Source organism: Lissotriton helveticus, chromosome 10 (genome assembly GCF_964261635.1).
Source record: "Lissotriton helveticus chromosome 10, aLisHel1.1, whole genome shotgun sequence".
NCBI lineage: Eukaryota > Metazoa > Chordata > Amphibia > Caudata > Salamandridae > Lissotriton > Lissotriton helveticus.
Window position 1 is genome coordinate 1038334435 of NC_136071.1, and position 25074 is coordinate 1038359508.

Sequence of the window (25074 nt, forward strand, 5' to 3'; positions counted from 1 at the left end):
TTTGAAGGCCGGTGTTGGAAGAAATGCTTGACTTATAAGTAAAGTAAAATGCACAAGAAACCGTGCAGCATCAATACATTCAAGATCATTTTCAGCATATTTTTTTATATAGATTTACTCATCTGTGATGGTGTCTTCATGGCCTTTTTTGGTTTTATTTCTTCTGTTCACTGATACAAATGGGATTTGTAATTAAAGTAAATGCAATGAAAACAATGAACATTTTCAGAACCCCTTTTGGGTCTCCTTTTCCACTTTTTCCATTGACATATGTTGACATACAGGATTTCTTATAGAGACAAAGACTGTTAAAAGCCCATAGTCATCTCTGCCCATTCAGGTTAGCATATTGTTTGCTCCTGGGAGGCAATTCACACATTTTTCACCACTATTCAAAGCTAATCACTGACTAGGAGAAAAGGATATCCAATATCAATTAGCCTCCAGGAAATTCAGGCAGGCACAAGGTAACTTTCTGAAAGTTACTCTTCCTTAATATTAATCAAAATCCAATTTCACCATTGATATGGAGTTTTAATAAGTATTAAAGTTAGTTCTTGACCATTTTTCTAGCTGGTCCAATTCTTGTTATACATTATTAGTATTTTAATATGCACTCTGGTTTTCAACATAGGACAGCTAGTCTTGCCAAAGAAAAAGCGCTGTTTGGTTCTTGTCATTTTAGCGACATCATAATCTTAATTTTTACATGTCCCACTTTTGACTGCCATGCACCCTACCTTGTGGGAAACAAGGATTACATGAGGGTGACTTATTCTTATTTAAAAGGGAGGTTTTTTCCTTTAAAAAATTGCCATTTTGACAGACAGAGCTGCAGGTTTAAAACTGCAGTAGTTGGGCTACAATAGTAGGCCTTAAGTCATGTTTGCACTGTCGCTGTAGTGGGAAGCACAATAGGTGCTGCAGTCAACAAATGCCATTTAACTTCCAGGCCCTGTACCTTGTACCATATTCCAGGGACCTAAAGTAAGTTATTAGGTATATGCCATTTCAACCATACTTAAAGTAGGAGCACAGGCACTTTACTACCAGTTATCAGGGATGAAGTGCACAAAGATATAAAGTCGTCAAATTGATATGGTCAAACAAAAGGCTAAAAATCAGGGGTGACCACACAGATAAGGTGGATTCTGGTTCACTCTCAAAGAGTACTACAAGAGTACGTCACATAAAAGGTTTATAAATCTGCCCCGAGCAGTTTGCTTAAAACACTATGGCACAAGAAGTCAATATATGGCAAGCTAACATTTCTTTCTACAAAGGGTGTACTTCATCATGAATGTGAACAGAAATATATTACCTCTAATGGCAAACACCAAGAAAATAATTTCAGTGTTGAAGTTAAAATGTTCATTACCCTAAAATTGCTAGTTATTGGAGGTTTGACCAGCTGTTCTTCGAAATACTGGCTGGTAACTGCAGAAAGCTGAAGAAGATGGCTAGTGGCAGGCTATACTGCTGCAGTAGCTGTAGAAACTGTGGCCACTACTGGATTCAAACGTACTACAGGCTCTCTGGAAAGTCCAAAAAACACTGGTGTCATGCTGCCCTTGATATGCTTGAAAAGCTTCTCTCGGCAACTCCCTAACCCTCTTCACTTGACCCAGGCCTGACATAGAGGTGACCTGTCAGCTGATGGCACTTCCATATTGGAAAGATGCCTGCCCTGTTTTGGTGAATTGTAGAGGAGCATTTATCAGATTCCTGGGTTAGAGTCTGGCCTGTGTCTGGGACTTTAATTGAATCTGGGACTCTTGGGAATACACTAGTTAGCAGCTACTCTGCAGTAGAACAGAGGCATGCAATGAACTTCTACTCGGGGAATTGTTAGCTACATATTTTCCCAAGGTGCCTCAGACCATGCCACTGACAGAAACCAACCAGAATGTATGTATAAGAAAAGAGCTATTTCTGTGTTGTGATAGTCTTAACAGAGATACTAAGAGAAGTACAGCGGGTCTGAGCAAAGACTGTGTCGAGTCGTTAGGGACTCAGTGACCACGCGGACAACGGTTTCTGTAGAGCTTCTTTATTTAGGTCTTACAAGTATGGTGGTCAGTGGTGAACTGCCCTTTCTTCCCCCAGCTCCTCCCTTTCCTCCCGCCCTCGGCTTTCCCTCGGGCTGGTCCTAGTGCCTGACCAGTGTGGTCACTGGGCACTGTCCATTCCTAACCATTCACAACATTACATCTCCCCCCTCGGTGGATGATGACACAGTGGCATTGTCCCTGGTCAAGTCACAAGTTCGTTTCTTTAAGGTTCTTCAATCAGGCGCGATGGTTTCTTGATCACCCGTCTGGGGCGTGCTTGGGGGTCGGAGTCGTCACTCTCATTCTCGTCAGTGATTCCACTGGGCAATGGGCTGTTGATTGTCAGTGTCTCGCGGTCTTCTGGCTCCACTTTAGGATCGGCCAGCAACTCGGTGACATTGGGTCCGCACTTTTTGAAGTATGTCACGTTTCTGGTGAGTCGCTTCCCTTCGGCCTCTGCTGTGATCATGGTTCCTTTCTGTTGGATCACTTTGAGGGGAACCTCACTGTATCGACAGTCTGTCTTCCGGTGTTGCTCTTGTCTCGCCAGCACCCAGTCTCCTTCCTTTATTTGCGGGGGGGCCGCGTGGCGTCGCTCATCCGCATAGTCTTTCATCTTTTCCTTCTTTTCTTTGTCTCTTGCCGCGATCTCTTCGTGCTCAGAGTCAGTATCCAGTTCTGGCGCAGTTGGGTTCATCATTGGTATTCTAGTGCGCACCGGGCGTCCTAGCATGACGGTAGCGGGACATTTGCCCGTGGTAGAATGGGGCGTGTTTCTATATGCCCGCAGCACTTCGTCAAGTGCTGTCTGTATGCGCCTCCCGGTGATTTCTGCTTGCTGGAAGGTCCTCTTGATCGTGGCCATGAAGCGTTCAATCATTCCATTGGCTTGTGGCCAGAGCGGCGTGATCTTGCGGTGCGTGAAGTTGAGGTGTTGTGCGAACTCAGCAAAGTCGTGGCTATTGAACGGTGGTCCATTGTCCGACTTCACCACTAGGGGGATTCCCCATGCGGCGAAGACCTCATCTAGGATGGGTATGGTACTTGATGCTTTCGTGGAAGCGCACAATTGGGCGATGGGGAATCTGGAGTATTCGTCCATGATGACTAGGACGTATTGGCCCGATTTGATTGGCCCAAAGAAGTCAATGGCGATGTGTTGCCAGACGCCCTCCGGTAGTGGGGACATTTGCAGCGGTGCAGGGGGGTCCGGACGACTTACGAGTTGACATTGCGGGCAGTCCTTCAATGTCGCCTCCACCATTTGATCTAGGGTTGGGAACCAGACTCTTTCGCGGAGTGCTCTTTTTGTAGCTACTACACCCCGATGTCCTTCATGCGCTAAGTGAATGACTCCTTGTCTGAGTTCTCGTGGTATTACTATTCTCTTGTCTCGTAGAATGAGTCCATTGGCAGCGATCGACAGGTCTTCGTGGACGTGTTTGAATGCCGCCATGTCCGTGTCGTTTTGTCCATTGCTTGGCTGGCGTCTCCAGCCATTGGTTTGGATCAAGTTTTTCACTTCCTGCAAAGTGGCATCCTTTTGGGTCGCGTCGCAGATGGCATCCAGAGGTACCGCCGGAGGTCTCGCTTGATTCACTACGAAGTGAATGTATTCGTCCGCTATTGATTGTTCTGATTTGTTATCTTTGATGGGGTGTCGTGACATGTAGTCGGCCGGGTTTGCATCTTTGCCAGGCTTGTGGATGATGGTATATGTATATTCTTGCAATCTTAGGCCCCACCGCTCTATTCTTGGTGGCATTTTTGCTTTTGGGTTTCCAAAGATCGTGATCAGGGCTTGATGATCAGTTATGAGTGTGAAGTGCTTCCCAAAAATGAAGATGTGGAAGTGTTCACACGCCCAGACAACCGCCAGGCTTTCTTTTTCTGGTTGCGAGTAGGCTCTCTCTGTGTCCGTCAGGCTTCTGCTCGCATACGCTACTATGTGCCTTTGGTCTTCTTCCCTGTCATACTGGGCTAGGATGGCTCCTAGTCCTACCGGACTGGCGTCTACTGTTATCTCCGTCTTCATTGTGGGGCTGAAGTATGCTAAATTCTTTGCTGTTTCCACAGTTCTCTTAATTTCGCGAAATGCTCCTTCACACTGGGTGGACCACTGGAAGGGTTGCCCTTGTTTAGTGAGCTTCCTCAGCGGGTAACTTAATGTAGCATAGTCGGGAATATATCTTGAGCAGTAGCTGGCCATGCCTAGGAACGAGCGTATGTCGCCCACGTCCTTCGGGCTTGGTGTGTCGATTAGCACTGCTACTTTTTCTGGGTCAGGTTTCATTCCATTTCCAGAGAATTGATGTCCAAAAAACTTTAGTGTTGGTTTGTGCAGTTCACATTTAGCTTCGTTGAGTGTGAGGTTCGCGTCTAGCAGTGCTTGACAGACCTGATTCAGCGCTTTGTTGTGTTCAGCTGTCGTTGCTCCGTATACAAGGATGTCGTCACTGTAGTTCAAAACCTGTGGGATGTGGTGTATTGTTCTCCTGATGGCCTCTTGGAATATCTCTGCTGCTGATGACACTCCGAAACTTAGCCTCTTGTATCTGAATAGGCCGAGATGTGTCGAGAATGTTGTGATGTATCTAGATCTTTCATGCAGCTCTAGTTGATGGTATCCTTTGTTGAGGTCCAGTTTTGAAAACACCTTTGCTCCGTTGAGGGACGTGATCATGTCACTGATGTGTGGTCCAGGATGTCTCTCTCTTTCGATGGCCGTGTTGGGCGCTCTCATGTCTACACACAGACGAACTTGACTCGTTTCTCCTTTCTTTGGGACTACCACGACCGGGGAGACCCACGGTGTCGGCCCTTCCGTTCTCTCAATGATGTCTGCTTCTAGCAGGTCGCTGAGTTCCTTCTCCACGGCTTCTTGTAGATGAAATGGTATTTTTCTGTGGTGTTGCGCCACCGGCGTGACTTGGTCATCTATGTGTAGCTTTATTTGACAGTTCTTCAGTTTTCCTAGTCCTTGGAACAGCTTTGGGAACTTTCGGATGAGTGATGGTTTGTCAGTGACTCTGAATAGGATGTCTACCAGTTTCAGACGTTCGGCCGTTGCTAGGCTCAGTAGGCAGTCAGCCTCGGGCCCTTCAATGACGTGGATGTACGCTGGTATTGTCTGACCTTCATATGACAAGTCAGTTTCGAACTTCCCCAGGCATGTCAGTGGCTTTTCAGCCATCCACGTGTACACCTGCACATAGGCCTCCATTAGTTCGGGTTGGGGATTCATCCGGTGATATTCAGCGGCTGGCAGATAGTTTAGCGTTGCCCCACTGTCGAACACGAACTGCGTGGGGTGAGAGCCAATGTTGATATCCAGGCGCGGGTATTCCTTTAGTTGGTCAAGGTCTGCCACTCGATTGAGGTATTCTTTTCGAGGAACGGGTGGTGGAGATTGAGATCCTCTGGAGGAGGATCGCCGAGACCGACAGGTCTTGCAGGAGCGGTCGCTTGATTGTGACGACCCCGAAGATGAGTCACGTTTGGCTTCGACGGCTCTGGCATGATGGCGACTGTCTGGGTATCGTCGGTGACTTCCCTTGTGATCACTCTTCGGCACTGCCACGCACATGCTTTCGAAATGGTTGTCTCTCCCACATTTCCGGCATTTCTCACCCAGCGCTGGGCATGCATCTGCATGTGGATAGTCGTAGCCGCATCGGAAGCATTTGCTGTGCTTGTCCGAGCGTCCTTTCGTGTATCTCGTGTCTTTGTGCCCTCTGTGGGACTGGTGGTGGTGTTTATTCGACCTGGACGAGCGGTCACGTGGCGGAGACCGCCTGTGTTCGTGCCGAGATTGCATCCTGAATGCTTGTTCCGGTCTCTCGCTTTTCCCGCTTTCCATGCTTTTGGCGTAGTCATCAGCTTGCTCCTCTACTCTCGTCATGTCCACGATTTGTGCTAGTGTGTAGCTTTTCTTCAGTAGCTTGCGTCTTAATGGTTCGGAGAGGCAGCCTTCGATGACTCTTAGTCGCAGAGCGTCTTCCTTTGAAAATTTGTCAAACTCACAGTGTTTCGCTAGGCGGTTCAGACGAGTCACGAACGCCTCCATCCGTTCCCCACGCTCTTGCACCGCTCTGTTGAGGGTGTACCGCTCAAAGTCGACGTTCTTTCTGTGCAGGAATTTACCATTCAGTGCTTCTCGTGCTTTTGTGTAGGACTCCCGCGCTTCTTCTGGCAGTTCTTTCAGGACCCGGCCTCCGTCCCTGCCAATCAGGTTCCTGAGGAAAAGTAGTTGTCCTTCCTCGTCAGTTATCTTGGAAGCTTTTATGAAGTCGTCGAAGTCTTCAATCCATTCTTGCCACCGCAGGCTCATGCTCCTGCCGGATTCGATAATGAGGGGTTCAGGGCGCCGCAGGAGAGATGCTCTCGACATGCTTTCAGGGAGAGGGTCGGTCATTGTTTGCTCGTAGTGTCTGCCGCCTACTTCAGTCCGTATATCCTCTTTGGTTCGGTCGCGTTGCACTCACCAGTGCTTGTTTGGCGTTTCCGTTGCACTCGCCAGTGCTTGTTTATCCTCTTCTGTGCACTCACCGGTGCTTGTTAATGGTCTGCGTCGCGCTCGCCAGTGCTTGTTTGGTGTTTCCGGGTTTTTTTTTGTTGCACTCGCCAGTGCTTGTTTATCCTCTTCTGTGCACTCGCCAGTGTTTGTTTCTTTCCTTCGATGCACTCACCAGTGCTTGTTTGGTGCTTTAGGGCCTTTGCCTGACCCTAAAATGGCCGCCGGGAATCCCTTGCAGGGGATTGGTTGAAACCGCCTGACTTCAAGATGGCCGCCGGGAATCTCGTTTCCGGCGGGATTTCGGCCGATCTCAGTCAATTAGCTGCCGGGAGTCTGGCTGGGTCGGCGTTTTCACTCACCGGGGCCGCTGGAGACAGGTAGCAGTCAGTCTTCTTTACTTTTTCACCGCCGAGGTGGGCACTCGGTGGGTGGTGGTCTCGCCACGCTTCTGCCGCCGAGGTGGGCACTCGGTAGGCGCTTTTCTGGCTCTCGGTGCCGCCGAGGTGGGCACTCGGTAGGCGCGCTTCTGGGTCCCGGTGCCGCCGAGGTGGGCACTCGGTAGGCGCGCTTCTGGGTCCCGGTGCCGCCGAGGTGGGCACTCGGTAGGCGCGCTTCTGACTCTCGGTGCCGCCGAGGTGGGCACTCGGTAGGCGCGCTTCTGGGTCCCGGTGCCGCCGAGGTGGGCACTCGGTGGGCCTTCCGCCGCCGAGGTGGGCACTCGGTGGGCGCTTCTCGTCTGATTTCGCCGCCGAGGTGGGCACTCGGTGGGCGCTTCCGGTCCGCTGTTGCCGCCGAGGTGGGCACTCGGTAGGCTTTTCACTGCAGGGCACTGCCGCCGCAGGGGTCCACACGCGCAGGCTGCGTTTACCTTCGTCGCCAGTTGTCGAGTCGTTAGGGACTCAGTGACCACGCGGACAACGGTTTCTGTAGAGCTTCTTTATTTAGGTCTTACAAGTATGGTGGTCAGTGGTGAACTGCCCTTTCTTCCCCCAGCTCCTCCCTTTCCTCCCGCCCTCGGCTTTCCCTCGGGCTGGTCCTAGTGCCTGACCAGTGTGGTCACTGGGCACTGTCCATTCCTAACCATTCACAACATTACAGACTGCACCACTTTATCCCTGCAATGATAATCAAAAGAAGGCTCAGCACCATGCTCACTTACGGCAGACTGCAGAGTCTGGCTTGGTAATAGAGTTAGTGGAGACACAGTACTGGAATTCTCCACAGTTCTTTCCTCAGAATAGCACTTTTTTGGGGGGTGGGGGTGTTGGGTCCTAATTGCCAGAGATTTTGCTTAGAGTATATTTGACTTACTGCTGTAGATCTCCTCACTTACTTCTGAATTTCACTACCTGACCCACAAATATTTAGCAGTGAGTAGCTGTGACTCTTTTAGTATCCATGATTTGCTCCTCAATTCCAGGAGTAAGATAGTTACTGGACTTCAGGTATAAGCCAGGCACACAACAAAAGGGAGTAACAACAAAACCTTTCTGAATCTAGTCCATAGAGTACATGTGCGTGCTCTTAAACATGCAGACATACACGCACACACTCTCCTTCTTTCTCTCTGTCTTTCTCCTATCCTCTGTCTCCCTTAAAGCAGTAAAGTCACACATACTCGCAGCAAAACCTTTGTGAATCGGGTCCAGAGCCAAAAAGTCTTGATGAGTGAGCAGTGGCAGCCGGCACGGATCTGGGCTGGCGGGGGAGGGTTTGTAAAAAAAGAAAAACATACTTCCCTCCTTGCCGCCCTCTCCTCAACGTCCGGTGCACAGGAAGCAGCCAGTCGCCCCTAAGCCAATCACAATGCTGCAATGCAGCGTTGTAATTGGTCTGAGCGCTGTAGTTCAGAGCTCAGACAGGGACTGGGGGCCTGGGCATGTTCTCCACCCAGGCTGTAATGCGGCCTGGGTGGAGAACATGCTAAGTGCGCTTGACTGTTTGGCTGGCCCGAGACCACTGACCAAAGAGTCAGGCACACTTCAGTGTGCCCAACACTCCTCCCCTGCTCTGCTCTTTAAGCCGAGCAGTCCCACCCCATGCTGCCACAGTAGGATCAAATAAAATGATTACATCAAGTTATTATAATTGTATTTTTCCTTTCTTTCACTGCTGCAGAGCAGTGGGGCGACACTCCTCCGCCTTAGCTGAGGAACCGCCACAGTGAGTGAGCTCAGTAATTGGGGGTAACGTTATGTATCATAGCCCTTTCCTACATACAAAAAGCTTGCATCAGCTGGCCACACCGATTGTCCTTCCACAGTCCAGACAGACTATTCGCAGATGATGACATAATCAGGAAGGTAGAGGTGAACAATAATGCTCTTATAGATAGAGCTATACTGCAGCGTCTGCTTAATCCTCAGCCTAAAGAACATATTATAGCATTTGAAGCATAAACAACACATACTTGTGCGAGTCAATGAATATGGCAGGCTCGGGGAAGAAAGTGGATTTAAACACTGTCTTAAAGCCATCTGAGAAATACAAGGGCTGGTTCATCACTCACTGCTGACATGTCACTGAGAGACGTGTACATCCATGTGAATGCTGCTATGGGAATTTGCCTTGGTGGATGCTGACTTGAAAGCAAGGACAGGTCTTATGAAATATTTATGCCCTCCAGCACAGCTGCCACACACAGAACCTGTGAGCGCACCATGTCTGTGTTTCTGTACTCCGGCTCAAAAGGATGCTTAGGAGTGAGCCGACAGGGGAATGGACCAGGTCTGACAACGCTTCCGACTGGGAGACAACCTGAAAGCCGCAGGGCCACGCCGCATCACCAAAACTGACAAAAGACAGGCTCTGTGTGAGAAAGAAGCTGGCATTTCCACTGTATTGAATGCATGTCTAAATACAGCTCAGAGCTGTGCTAAGATGCTTAACCAATGTCTATATCACATTCATGGGGTTTCAGTTCTTCATCTATTACTAGGAATACAGGTCAAATAAATTTCTGAATCTAGTTTGTGTTGTAAAAGCGGTCTTGTCATTGCTTATTTTACCAATGTTTTATATACGACTTTTATGCTTATTTTACCAATGTTTTTTTTTTTTTTAAATATATTTTTATTGCGAAAGCATAAAGTAGGCACAAGGTACATGGTCATCAAGACCGCTTATACGTAAGGGATGATAACATGCTGTTGCAAGGATAATACACAGCCAAGTACGGCTCACATCCCGTAGGCTGGGCGGCGTAGGAACAAAGCACGTAATGAGGAAAGGAAAATCGCATTTGTGCTCTAAGGATACGAAACTATTAGTACATTCGCTATTTTTCTTATTCTGAGTTCTCATTTTATGTAACATTTTAACAATAACTAAATCCCCCAAAAACAAAGGCATCAATAGTACAGAGTCGAAGGAAGTAGGTCATATATGTGGGGACCAGTTAAGGCATAGACATTATAATGTAGTACGGACCTATGGGGATCACAGCTATGTACAAGCATACATATCAAGGAATACCGGCCTGGCTACGGAGGGTCTTTATACTGGATCCAAGCTCCCCACATCTGCCCCCTCCCCAGCACAGTCAGATTCCGGGTCAGTGTGAGTAAATAACTCAGCGCTGGTGGCATCCGAATCATCCTCTGCCAGCCCCTCCATGCATAACACTCTCCAGGCAAGCAGATCATCCTGCAGCTTCTCATCCTTGGGAGTGCGTAGCATGTGCGTCTCCTCAGCTAAGGCCCACTCTCTCGCATCCCTCAACCAAAGGGAAAGGTCGGGTGCCCTCTGACCCATCCAAGTGATAGCCACGCGCCTCCTCGCCTGAACCAACAAGAGTTGCAAGAATTTATAAGACAGCTTCTTCTTCCTGGGCTTGGGTACCAGCGCCAGGAGGCAATGGAATTTTACCAATGTTTTATATACGACTTTCATGCTATCTCATTAGCTATTCTGTTACATGTATATTTTATTTTGCTTTCATAAATCTAGATTCATCCCCCCAACTCATTCAAATTAAGTTGAAATGGTGAAGGATATACTGCCATGTAATACTTTTATTGCTAGGAAATGATCTATTGTGTGTTGATTGTTTTATAATATCACTGCTGAACATGTCACAGACTTTTCTATTAGTACTACTACGAATAATAACAGTATTAATAACAATAATTATGATAAAAACAGCAGCAGCTACAACAACAATAATAATTATATAGCACGTAATATCATAATTTTATCATTCCTAATTGCTGTAAAAACCAGGTATAACTCGTGCCTAGCTCAATCGTTTTAAACATAGGCATCGATGCTGAGAAAGAAAAGCTAACAAAAAATAATTTTAGAAAGAAAAAAAAGATAAGTGACCGCATAGACAAAGGGTCAAAGTAAATGACTCCTAAGGCCTCACTACATGTAACACTCCACTACATTTTAAATATGTTGGTGGAATTCGCTGAATAAAAAAATTCTTGTTACAAGATATTCCCCAAATTCCTTGAAATTTCGCGTAACTATTTTTTTACCCATGCCTGCACCTTGCATAAAATAGCCCTGCAATACAACAGTCGGAGATTAGTTTGCACAGTAAATATGCGGAAGAGAAACACTTTATGTTAAAACCATTCTCCTGCTGGTATCTGCAAGACTTTTCTATCCGAGCTCCTCACTTGGGTACAAAAAAAAAGTGATGCAAGATACCGGCAAATCACATTTCAAAACAAAAGGGCACTTAGTGAAAAAAATGTGGTAATTTCCTACTCCCCTAATTAAAAGTACTGCGAGGGACTGGAATTCCTTATTTTTGATCATATCCCATCACCTCAATCCTGCATTTACAAGTGAATGAGAGCGGGACTAGGAATAATTGCAGATCTGATATTACTGGGACCTTTCCCACATATATTCTCAAATCCCCCTCCCTCCGCATTAGCTACCCTGTTGTCCCCCCCCCATTTACCATCCGCTTGGCCAAAATAGGAAATGGGAGTTAGAGAAACTGTGGATCAGGCTGATTGGGCGGGAGTTGGGAGGCTGCGGACAGGTCACAGCGGAGAAGCACAAAGCTGGCGAGAGCAGTTGCAGTTTTACCCGCAGTGCAGTAGGAGGGGACTGGGCCAGGCACTGCAGTTGTGTGCAGCCCCAGTAGCTCCTAAAATAGGTCTTCTTCTGGTGTCTCTGAGCCCAGGGTTTCCAAGTCTGGTGTTGGCATAGCCGGTATTTCTAGGCCCGCATACTTTCAAATTTGGTATGGCACGTGAGGGATCACTCTTTGCGACACTTGTAATAAGGGCTTTAATGTTAATGTTCAGCTATCAAACAGAATTTCAAATATACAAACAAAAGTTCTCAATACTGTTTTTGATGACTTGCTGTTAGTTTTTGTGCCATTGGAAAAAAAAATAGTATATATGTGATAAATTCAGTAAAAGTGATCCTGTTGTGCATTCTTGTTTCAGATTTATGTACTCGCATGGGTCAGATTTTAGTGGGTGAATGGGCTGAGCAAAATATTTAGATGTGGTATAGGTGTGCAAGACGGCAACAGTAGAAGGTTAGAGTTGTTGCAGGCAACAAGGAGGCTACATTGGTGGAGGTGGATTCTTGAGGATTCTATTGTGTCTATGTATCACCAAATAGTTGAGATCTAGCCAGTGTTTATATGTGGCAGATGTGTGAGATAGTTATTCATGTGCTGGTCTACGTCTTGTATATGGAGCATACAGTTCTCATGCAGATATCTCTGAGGGAACCGGTTTTACAAACCTTCCTCACACATGTCAGTTCTGCTCATGGGAAACATATAACTCTTCACACAAATTCATGATCCAGATACAGATGTGTAAATGTTTTCATGCGAAGATGTCAGTTGTTTGTGTGAATGTTCTGCTGAGTGTGCAGAATTTATTTAGAGTTGTAAGATACAATGACTTAGTTTTCTAAGTGGGTTGCCTTGGTAGACAATCAAGACAAATGTGTGCACCCAAAAAGCATCAGTTTGTGGATATTCACATATATTTTCATTCCTTTCACACACTTTCACACTATTCTGAAATGATGCATGGAAGAATTGGGACGCAAGTAATGCAGACAATTTAGGAAAATAATGGAAAAAACATTTTTTTTGGTCTGAACTAGAAACAGCTTTAGCCCCCCTAATATTGTCTAAAAAAATTAATAAAACACATACTCAAATACTCACATATATAAAGTAACCTTTAATTATCTTTCTGCATCCATTGATCTGTTCGTGTGTGAGTCGCATTTTCATTTCCCTCACCAAAGCATACAGCATGGGGCATTAGTTCAGGCCTTTACATTCATTGGCTGTCTTGCTCTGTGACTGGAAACATTTGCTGAGCACATCTGCACAGCCGCCTAAAACGAATGCACTCCTATTTCAGGACTAGAATGCCTGGAATGGTAGGGCACTCCTTTTGTACTACATATACATGCTAAGTAGTTTTACATTTGCATAGTTTTGCAGAATAAATACTTAAAAACATTTGCACACTTCCCTTGTCAAAGCCAGTTCTGTTAGCTTTGTCAGTGCTTGTTCAAACGGTGGAGGAAAAGGATACTTGTCACATAAAATTTAGTTTGACTTGAAATAAGTACATTGTATATTCTTTCATTTGTCATGATGTTATGCCCAAATATGTTATACAGTGCAGATGTTGGGCATACAAAGAATAGGAAAGGTTCTATTTCTTTTGGGGTATTGGGATCCAGACACTAGTACATGAACATTGCTGTAGAAAGTGAATCGAGTGAGAATTTTCAAATACTGAGTGGACGAATTACAAATCGTCAGGGACATTTTAGTAACTTATTACAAGTATATGCAACTCCTACTCTTATTTGTAACTTTGTCAGGTTTTTCAAATTCACATACATTACCCTGATGTAAGTGAATTACATCCCATATAAAATGCTCATACAAATGTATGCCGTCCAAAAAAACTCCCTATTTGACCAAGGGCCTGCATCCTGCATGGCTCTTAGTGTTTGTCTGCTGTTAACCCACACGTGTCCAAACGTATTCTGGGCTGATGTGTTTTGCTGCATAGATATCAACTCTCTCACAACATTTCCACCTCGCTCGAGGGTTTGGAATCTAGTCCCCCGGAGGCAGTACAGTTCTGCTAACATCGGTAGATTATATAATATAGGTTGTTGCAAGGGGCTTGTATGTTGTCCTATAGATCATGCACCTGCAATTTAGAGTAGAATTTGCAAAATAGTCACCTATGTAAGCAGGGTGTCCATGATTACTGTTGAGAGTCACAGATTGCTAATTGCTTGCTATTTAGTCCTTTGATGGTTGGGAGCAAGCAGGACATTTGAAGAAGCACCATTCAGTCCAGCAGGGGTGTCCCAGAATGTGGGCAGAGGAGACAGAATTGTGAATGTTCTGTTGAGTATGGCATGTTGTCAGTGGTGTGACCTGTTATGCTGTAAAGGAAACCACAAAGACGAGTATGGTATGGAAGAGAGAGAAGTGTGAGTGTTTTACTAAGTTTATTAAGCTGAACATAATGGTCATGTTTTGCAATACTTTGTGATGGAACCAGAAATACACCATGAAATGAAGAGAGCGGTGTGAATCGGGGACAGACCTGGCAAGGACATTGATTGGGGGAATATTTTAGAACTTTACAAATTGGCACCACAAATATAGAGTTGTAGGAGGGATTAGAGATCTAGGAAAGGGAGTGTGAGGGTTATCAAGTGAAGGAGAGAAAAAAGGGAGGCATTGTGCTGCAAGAGTTTGGAAGACCTAGGAGTGGAGACATCAAAGAGAGTAAAACAAGTGGGGAAGGTGCAGAGAACATTTGAGGGAAAGAGGATAAGAGGTAGAAGAGATGATTGAAGATCTGAGGGAGGTGAGAAAAAATAACCTAGGGCTCAAGGTAAGATACATGTGAGAGAGAAGGTGATGGAGAAGGCAATGCTGCAGGAGGTAGATTGTAAAATGTTGGAGGGTGTAGATAGGAGAAGGCCAAGTGGAATTTATTTAGAGATGTCTGCCACACCACCTAGAAAACTCCTCCTTCCAGCCACCTCAATTATACCCTAAAACCCAAAAGACCATTCCATAGAAGTATCAAACGTGGCCTCTATTAGTGATTTTATTGGTTAAGAACGGGGATGTATGGTCACTCCACTGTCTACACGTACACAATTCTGTAAAGGACTATTGTTTAAGAATAGGCTATGACATCAACCATGTGACCCAGGAAAAATTCTTCATTTCACTATCCACATTTCCTCCATTCCTTCAACAAGTTAAAACATTGTATAACAATCTTCCGCTGAGCTCCTCTCTGCAGATGAAGTTTCTCTCCGTTCATAGCAATGTCCTTTTGTTCGGAATTTTGGCATGTTCGTGAGTCTCTGAAGGACACAATGCGGCTCTTTCTCTTCTCCTGCTCACACTTCATAGTTTTAAAATCATTTTGTCCAGATTCTTCACTGTTTCACCCTTAACCCAACATGCAGAACGAAACTCCAGGCTTTGTTTTCTATAAAGAATGAAACACAAACATTTTTTATTCCATGAAAATGATTTCTCTATGCACCAACCCGATGCTGCATCCATCCCTGCTCAACCCATGTTAAATGAATTATTTTCTATTCAGCCAATATTATTATATTAATAACATGCATTTAAAGCAGCATTAGTCCTTTTACTTATATTAGCTACTAGCTTACCCGTTGCGCGTTGCTGCGATCTCCGAAGAAAGGAAATTCAAGGAAACTCGTTATGATAACATTCAATTTACATTGTGTCATTTTTATTGAAACTTATTCACTTTAATATGGAAAACATTTCAAAGTGTCGTTTAATTCTATTTATTTATTCGAGTGCTTGTGGATACACAATTTTTTGTTTTTCCGTCTTGTGCGTACATCAGTATTCGAAAGATTATGAGGGCTCTGGGGGTCGATATTCAAAAACATTTTATGCCAGAAACCTTTGCGGGAGTGTACTCAACAACCTCCCAAAGTTTCCTGGCGATCAGATGAATGGTGTTTTAATTCTATTTATTTATTCGAGTGCTTGTGGATACACGATTTGTTGTTTTTCCATCTGGTGCATACATCAGTATTCGAAAGATTATGAGGGCCCTGGGGGGGCCGATATGTAAAACAAATTTATGCCAGAAACCTTCGCGGGAGTGTACTCAACAACTTCCCAAAGTTTCATGGCGATCGGATGAATGGTGAAGTAATGCAAAAAGGACAAACAGACAGACAGACAGAGAGACCTACATTCATTTTTATATATATAGATGAAGTAAGTTTTGAGGCCTACTTCTCAATTTAATTTTGTGCTTGCGCAAAAGCATTTCACTCATGTTAGGCCCTTTTTATTAATTTTCCACTGCATAAATTTAGTAAATGTTAATGAGGGTTCAATCCGAGCAGGTTTTATTTTACGCGGAGACCCTGCTCCATCAGAGGTATAAAGATTATTGCATGGGAAAGGGAGGGGGGGTGGAGTGAGTGGGGGAGAAGAGATAGGCACAGAACGGAGTGGGTAAAGGGGGATAGTGTGTAGCAGTGGTGACCACGAGGAGGAGTGCACAAAGAATAGTAGATATAGGGAAAAACGGTTAAAAAGTGAACTCCATAATTGTTCCGTCAGATTAGCCCATTTAAATCCTTAATTTACACCGTATTCAAACCGGTGCATCGTACATGGATAAACAGAAATAAATCACCTATCTGTCTTTGAAGATAAGGTGCTAAGGACTGTGGCTGGCTGAATCTTCTGCAGCACAGTGCAATAATCCAGCATACTCTTAGAGAAAAATATAATTCTCCAAGGAGGTTGGCATATGACTCGTTGAAGTGATTGGCTTTGACATATACCATACATAATGTAAACTGCTGAACTTGATTTAGCTGTGTGAGTATGTTGTTAAGTGCATGCAATGCATCCTCCAACCTCTAACATTTGGTTTGCCTTTAAGTCGTTTTCTTTATTTTGCTAAAAATATGCCATGCATTTGTTTTATCTCTAGGGCAACGTAGCCATATGGGGTGAACATCAACGGTTTTAATTACCCGCTCATGGATTTATGGGCCCAAACAGCTGGAAAACATCCTTAAATAAGGAACTATCAGATGATTAACATACATTACTACCCTGCAACTAAGGACAATAAAGCGATTAACACCTTGACATTATTAGTAGCTAAAGTCAATACGACTATTTTCAGACTGAAATCGACTCCACTTTGACGATGGTAGCAAGGTGGCATTGTTTAATGGCACCCTCCTCCAGGGGTAAATTAGGACAGGTATGAGGAAGGCTCCCTTGAGATTCAGATAACTCTTCTTGGAACAGCTCAAGCTATCAAGAGCAGAAAAAGAAAATTGTAAACCCACAAATTCCACCTATAACGAACTCACAGCAAAGCATGGAATGGAACCTTATTTAAGAGTCATGTTTAACGCGCAGGACCGCTTTGTCATGACACGGTTCAGACTAAACATGCTACATCATATTCTCGCGGTCCCGGCAGGGTTTACTCACACACTGGCGGAGAAGGGTACCTGCGGCTGCGACCATAGGTCTCCGCAGGATACCCTTCATTTCGTTTTATTGTGCCCATTTTATATTATGCCTAGACGTAAGTTCCTGGTGGGGATTCTGAAAGACATAAAACCCAAACATGCAAGAACGGCTCTGAGATTCCTACAGGAAGCGGAGGACGCATATACCCTCTTTTGCACCATAAATTTTATTCGTGTAGCGATAAGACTAAGAAATACTAGAGAAAACTGACCATTGACATTTGCCTGTCCCCATGACGAGCTAAATTGCACGAACATTTTAATCAAAGGACTCCCGTATTTAGTGATGTATTTAGGTGTTACACTAAAAGCTTTTTATGTGTGTATTTTGTATCTGTGCTTTTATGGTGTCTTTTTAAGAACCGAATAAAGATTATAAATTGAAATTGATTCAGATAACGTAACTGGTGCTCAGTGCTCATGGATACACTTTTGCTCCCCTGCATCAGAGACAATCTAAAACAAAGTTCCTGCAGATAATAGGCAGTTGAGCATTGAGGTCAGTTTTTTAGACTTGTATTCTTGACATGGGATCACCCTTTCAGAAACTATAAATAAAACTGTTCTTCCCCAAAGAAAAACAGTCAAGTACAGGAGTTTATTTTCGTATAATGTCTAAAATAATGTTTACTACAAGGATCACCATGTCTTCATAGGTCTATTCAGAACAGGAATGTGATTCCTGTCTTAATCCATTAACAGAAGTTTGTCATATTAGACTTACTAATTGAATACAAATTATTAGAAATGGTAAACACACACTGTAACTGACACGTGTGTACAATTTGTTATGTTTGGGATGCAAGGGTATAAAATCAGGTATGGATGCTTGATGGCATTATGTGGGTGGTAAATATTACAATGTTCCAGAATGGGAGCAGAGCGTTCGCAGTTATCACCGCTCAATCATGGAACAGCTTGCCACTGTCCCTTCGTATGACAGAATCGGAATGCCTATTTCGACGCAATTTAAAAACCTGGCTGTTTTCCAAACCTTGGCCGCTCAGAGATACTTATAATTGCTTACTGTCCGTAGCGCCAGGCCACCCACGCTGAGTAGGCTGTGCGCTATATACGCTTTTAAATAAATGTGTTTCTTTGACTCTAGATCTCAGGGTTGTAGCAGTGTTAACCTATGATGAAAAAATTTAACGCAGTTCTGCTGAAATAGGCTGATCAACAGCATTTATAATAATGGTTAATTACTGGCTTCAGTATTTTCCAAACATTTTTGCTTACTTACATGATACCTTCGCAGCATGAATAGTCCGCTCTTAAAATGTGTTGATAATGGATTGTATCTTTTCAGCCAATCGTCCAAGTCTAACAATGTGAATGTGTGAGATGTCTCAGATTTAGTCTGAAGAGAGGACCACTTACACATAATACGATGTGTCCTTTGTGTTTACCCCATGTGTTTACTAACACATGCCCTGCCATTTTTTATTACCTTTTATTCGAACTAGCCATTTTTGTGTTGCTAATTTATGCCATACAAAACATATGTATTTTACATTTCATTTGCAGTTGCGTATAGTGCTAAACATGGAGAAATGCTCTGAATGTATGAATAAAGAGGACATGATAAAAGATAACTTGCCAAGTTTACATTAATTCCACATATATTCTTGGTAGATTTGACATTGGAACGATTATCAACACTCACAGAGCCAGCATGCATGGACTGGGCAAAGATGGAATACATTTATTTGTTCAAGAGACTTTTTAGCATCAATATAGACCTCCTCATTGGCACTTCAATCTCGTTTAATGGTCGTACATGTGAAAGAGTTAATAATCACTCACGGGTCTCTCAAGTTTTAGTGCATCTCATGACAATTGTTTACACTGTTGCTCTATTAGTTATTAAATGTATCATGTACAATATGCGTAGATCATGCAAAAGTAAGTTTCACAGGTTATATCTTATCCGGATGCTGAATTGGTTATTAGTTGTGCATTAAGTGTGCATTCAAAGCTCTACAGTAAATTTCTCTAAAACTGATTATTGTTGGTGTCTTCAGAGTTTATGCTGTTTTGGACTTGGCCCTTTTGGCAGGTTCTCCCCGAAACTTTTTGTGTTCTCCTAGCCTTTTTCTGTAACTTAGTGTTGGTGATTTTAGGCCTCTGTACACTATAGCACTGTTGTCCAGTGTAAAGTCTGTGCGCTCTCTGTGTATGTGTGGAGAGACTGGCCTGCCCTCCCATAGGAATGCATGGGGGATATGTGTTTCCCTGGTAGTTCCTGGTATGAGAGGAGTGCAGGGGCGAGTTAGTGAGAATAAATGCTGTGGAATGATGTGCGCAGGTTTTTTTGTGACTAGTGGAGAAGTGCCACTTTTAGAAGTTGGCATTTCTGTGTGCAGTGTGTCTGCCTGCCTGATGTGAATTGCATGTCTGGCTTGTGATTGACAGGGGCTGGCTGGTGTGGTTGACTCCAGGAGCCAGGATGGGTCTGCCCGGTGGTGAATAGGGAGATCTGCATGTAGGTGGGAGGGAGGAGTTGCACCTGGGACCTGAATAGGGCTGTGCCTTCCCTCCGCAACGCTGACTCCACCTCCTGTGGTGCGTCTGATATCCCTGGCTTGTCCTATGAATAGAGAGGGGAGCTGAGCAAAACAAAGTTCTCCTGAACCAGTTGTATCTGGTTCTCCCCTTGCCCAACAGTTGAGAACAAAGGATTTAGGTGTATAAAAGAAGGGACTGTGACCCCCTGAGTGCTGAATCTGCCAGGGGCATGCTGCTGCTGGGGCCCAGGGGAAGGCTTGCCTCCCTGAGCTCTGTCCTGCCCCTGGATGCCTGGAGGACTTTCCTTTGCAGGGAGATGTCTGCTCCATTTCCTTGCCCCAGGACTCCTTGTGCTCCCTAGCGCCCTGTGAGTGCTCTGCTTTGTTTCCCTGAAAGGACCTGGACTTTCCCTGAATGAGAGGTAAAGCTTGGGGGCTGCGCAGCACCGCGCTGCAGCCCTTGCTGGAGGAATCCCCAGTCCAGGGATTTCCCCATTGTGCTTTTGCGGCGGGTGCCTACCCCGCTTATTTTTATATTTAGTTGCAGGTGCCCACCCTGCCCCTTCGTTTTTTATTTTATAATTACTGCGGATGCCCACCCCGCTTATTAGAGTCTAACACGGGTGCCCACCCCGCTTCTACATTTATTTCTAATCTCGAGGGAGCCTACCCCTCGTTTTGCCCCAAAGAAGAAATCACCGCCGCGGCGAAAACGGAAGTCAGGCCACCAGGTGCCTGACGGCGGGCGGGACTTCCGGTTTTGAGGAGGAAGTCCCGCGCACTCCCGGCAGCCTGGAAACGTCATCTGAGGCCACCCGGAGGGAGAACGATGGCACCTGCCTGCGCGGGGCTCCCATGACTGAAGAAGAGCCCCGCAGGCGCCACCGAGTGCAGCTTGAAGGCAGAGGGGGCTTGAGGCACATTTCTGGTGCCTGCCCCTAACGCGTGGGAAGAGGAGACGGCGCCTGCAGAGAGCCTGCAAAGCGCCGGTGAGTGGAGCTCGAGGGAGTTCGGGGGGAGAGGCAGAGCCAGAACGGCCCGGCTGGCAGCGGGCCGCTCCAACGTTGTGAGCCGCCTCTTGGGAGCCCCCGTGGAGCCCACAGTTCATCGGGGGCAAGTTCTGTTTTGGCCTAGTCACTTAAAGGGCCATAATTGTTAAATAGGCCAGAGAGGCCCGTGTTCGTCCCCATGAGATGCCTCAGTGATGGGGGCATGCTTATTTCTAGAGCCTAGATCGCTCCAACAGGGGCACAGTTTATTGAAAGCCCCAGCCAGTCCCAGAGAGCACAGTGGTGCTAGGGCCTTTTCCCTGATCCTCAGCTGTGCCGCACCAGCGCAGGCAGCTGCCACGTTTTTCAACTGATTATTGCGAGAGCCCCTGAGGGGAACAGAAGTGGTACAGAGGTGTCAGGCCTTCCCCAGCAGTGCAGCAGTTAGTGCCATCTGCACCGTTTATGCGCACAGGTCTTTGGGGGCATGTCTTGTGAAGTTAGGAGTGAGATGCACGCCTTTGCCCCACACTTCCCAGCTGCCCAGCAAGTAATGGGCAGCTGCTATGTTTAGGTTTGCGCAGTGGCGCACCCTTGACTTTTGCTGCCCAGGCTAGACCTGACTTTGTGGACATAGGGCATTTGAGCCCCCTTATTGGATGGCCAGTTCGCCAGAGGGACGGTTAGATTTATAGGGCACCAGGCCCTAATGAGATTTATGTGCTAATGTGATGTGGTGCTAGGAAATGTAATGCATTTAGTAGGTTTTACGCACTCTGTTTGATACCTCCTAAATATGGTTTATGATTATGAATTTGTTCTGCATATCATGGTTTATGCTAGTGAGATTGTTTCACTGTGTGATTTATGCCCCTAGTACGAGTAATACTTAGGAGGTTAGGGTCTAATGCGTTTAGACTTGTGAGATGATTGCATAATGTGTTTATGCTGGTGAGGTTGGCGCAGAATGTAATTCGCGCCTGCTGTGATACTGTGCATAATGTACTTTATAATACAGGCTGATGTTAAGTACAGTGATTGCCAGTGTTTACTGGTTGTACGTTTTATGATCTGTTTTACTTTTACCAAGTTCGCTTTGTGATGGTTCTGACAGTGGTCCATGTGGCCCTGTCATGTGTAAATAATTCCCTTGTACATATGACTTAGTGCCAGGTGGCACCATGTATATTATGTGTTTATTATTCTAATGTGTTTTGAGAGTACAAAGGCTATTTTGATATAACCTTGTGTGGAGTTCCTTTTGTAGGGTGCTTGAGATGTTGTTGTCGTTGTGTGCATGCTGAAATGCTTTCCGCATGGCCTCCGGAATAAGCCTGACTGCTCGTGCCAAGCTACCAAGGGGGTGAGCAGGGGTTATCTTTGGCGTGTAACTCCCCAGCCCTGACTAGAGTGGTGGTCTCTGCCTGGCTTTGGTGCAAGCCTTAGCCAACCAGAGATCCCATTTCTAACATCCTGCCTTTCTCATTCAGGATGCGGTGCAAGGGCGAAGGCAGGCTTCAGATACATTGTCGGAGTTCCTACCAGTCACTTGTGTGTGTGTCTCTTTAATTGAGTGCCAGAATTGAGTTATGTGGGGGCGGCTCCACATCATGTGGTAGAAGTTCGTTGATTCATCATAGCATCATGGACAACTGACTGTATTGGTGGTTTGTATTTTGTTAATCAGATTTGGAGACATATATGCCCTAAGTGTCTTATAGTAATGTATTTGTGAAAGCCTTGTGTTTTGACATTCTTTCCTTGGGTATTCTGGTCGAGAGGCACAATCTTTATCACTGAATAGGTTCCCCGGGTCTCTTTCCCAGCAGAGTTTGAGGATGTTTAATGGGAGGGAACATAGCAGCAAGACTGATCTATAAGCCATGTGACTAGGTGATGTTCTGTGACTTTAGTGAGGAGGGCTGCATGTGTTGGTGTTTCCGAGCTGGTGAAGCACCTGTAGTGTAGTTCCTATATTCCCAATAGGCTCTGCGCATTGGAATAACATAAATGATAGTTTAGACGTAGGACTGAGGTCGACTAGGTCTCTATTGAATATGTTAGACTTAATTGTGAATGCCAGCTAGCTCAGAGGTCACTAGAAACTTTCTCGAGTAAACAAGAAGGTGTTAACTTTCCTGAATAGACAAGAAGGGATTAGTTTCTGACCACCGCATAAACATGACAACTTTGCTCCCTCTAGAATAAGGAGTATATCTCCAGAGTCGCGGAAACAATAGATAACTATTTTTATTTTACTCAGTCCCATTTTAGCTAGAAAATTGTTCATCCAATGGAGGCTTGGCACCCTGCTGATCAGAACCTTTACTTGTAAATGGTCAATGAAGGATGATAAGCTGTGTCCAGGGTGCACTAAACATGATGAGGAGGAAATTCATGTTCTGTTTTTCTGCCCAGCCTACAATAGACCAAGGAAATATTGGCTAGTGCCATTATGCAGGAATCTGGGCATAATGAGTTATTTACATTGGTACAGAATATTGAAAACGAGCACCCTGCCTCACATAGTCTTTGCAGTCGCCAAGTTCATAATGGCTATGTGGCAGATAAGAAGTAAATTAGTAAAAGTCTGAACATTGATATGAACTGTGATGTTTACCCCCACCATGTCCAGACTCTTTAGGATATGAATTTTTATGAATGTATATTGGTATGTGTTCATTGTAAGTGGTTCTTTTTTAAATGCTGAAAGCTTTTATTGTATCTTTTATGGTCTGACATGGCCGAAATAAAGAATTTTTGGATTGAATTGGATAAAAGTGGTTATTTATTGAACAGTCTTCTTTCTCATGCAAGAGAAGTGAGTTGCCACAATTGCAATACTTGTCATAAAGTAAAGTGCGTACAGTAAAAGGAGTATTATGAAATAATACTGTAAAAGCATGGTATGGTTTCTAAGCCATACAGTGTTTAAAACAGATCAAATATATACATATATAAAATCATGACTAAACATACTCAACTGGTGCTTCTAAGATACGCCTACACCGGTGTACCTAACCTAAGCCTAGTACATGGGAAGGAGTAAATGAGCTGCAGTTTAAGTTAAGATAGTTTTTGCCAAGAATCTGAATCAAGAATTCTCTAAGGATCTAATCAGCTCCGTACCTTGGTTATAGAATGAAGGAGGTCTTGTATCTCTTTCTCAGGACTCGATCTCCCAGCAACCCGCAAGGGTGACTGGGAACACTGGAGCTGGATTTCTCGGCAGGAGAAAAGACAGCGTCTCTCTCAGTGCGTCAATGGGAGGGTCGGCTTCCTTCGGCACTTGCCTCAGCAGGGCGTCGGGCAAGTAGATAGCTGATCTGCTCCAAACCACCGTGTGGTTTGCTAGGGCAGCTGTTGGTATATTTATACCTGGAAGATGCCGAGTTTGACGTAAGGTTGGACATAAGACGTCACTAAGAACTCGCAGTTCTTTTTAGGACTCCAGGAGTTCTAGGACAAATCAATACAGAAGCAGGGGGAATTCCCGGGCTGCTGGAGGCTTGGTTTGTTTAAGAACGCGTTGTGCTTTCTAGGAGTCTATGGGAGTAGCCTTGCCGTATTTAGACTGCATTGGCTATGACTAAAAATGGATATGAGTCTTATGCCTTTATAAGGATATGATTTGTTATAACCACATAAGGGCATAAATCGGGAATATTTAAATAGGGTCCTAGATACGTTCCCAACTTCCACTCCACGTTTAATGTCCATCATTACTAAATACTAAGCAACATTAAACATATGTGTTTTCCGGCCCACCCCAAAATACATAAAATGCATTTGAAATGGTATGTACACGAAAAATGAGTATTATACTGTACGTTTTCAAGCAGTGGTATCATTCAGATAATGCATATATAGTACGTTGAAATATTGGCTGAATGAATCACTAAAATTACATTTATGAAATGGCTCTTAATACAGAAGAGAAGGTCGAGACCATTTCATCACATATTTATACAAGATTGTACATGTGCTAGAGGCTAAGTCAAAATATTGTCTCTAGAGTTTCAAAAATAGAAATCTTGTTCTCCAAGAATAGTTCTACTTTAAGCAGAGTATCATGTGCCAAGAAAAGTAAATATTTTGGGAACCCGGAAAAATATTTTCGCTTTTAGGCCAAAAAAAAGTTCCACAGTTTTTCAGAAGTTTCTGTTTTTCAAAATTGAAGGTCGAAATCAGAGTTCAGGGAACGCTATGTGCTCAAAAGTTATTCTTGTTGTTAGGAGAGAACATTAACTCAGATAGGCTGGCAAAGAATTCGTCTACAACAGTAGGTGAAAGTTGGACCAAGTCCGAAAAAGTAGAAATAGTGCATATATGAGAAGCATTGCCATCATCGGTGTCTAGATCAGCAATGGTCACAGAAGGTTGTACCTGTGTGCCGCTTTCATCTCGTACCTCACCGCTACCTAATCGTAATGGTGAGGTCTGAACGAATGCCGTCATCAGAATAGGTA

At 44.8% G+C, this 25074-nt stretch overlaps 1 protein-coding gene across 2 annotated transcripts in view; it reads left to right on the forward strand.

Moving 5' to 3' along the window:
- CACNB2 (calcium voltage-gated channel auxiliary subunit beta 2) overlaps window positions 1–25074 on the forward strand; it is a 1223908-nt gene that overhangs the window by 910652 nt on the left and 288182 nt on the right. The gene's annotated exons all lie outside the window — the stretch shown is intronic.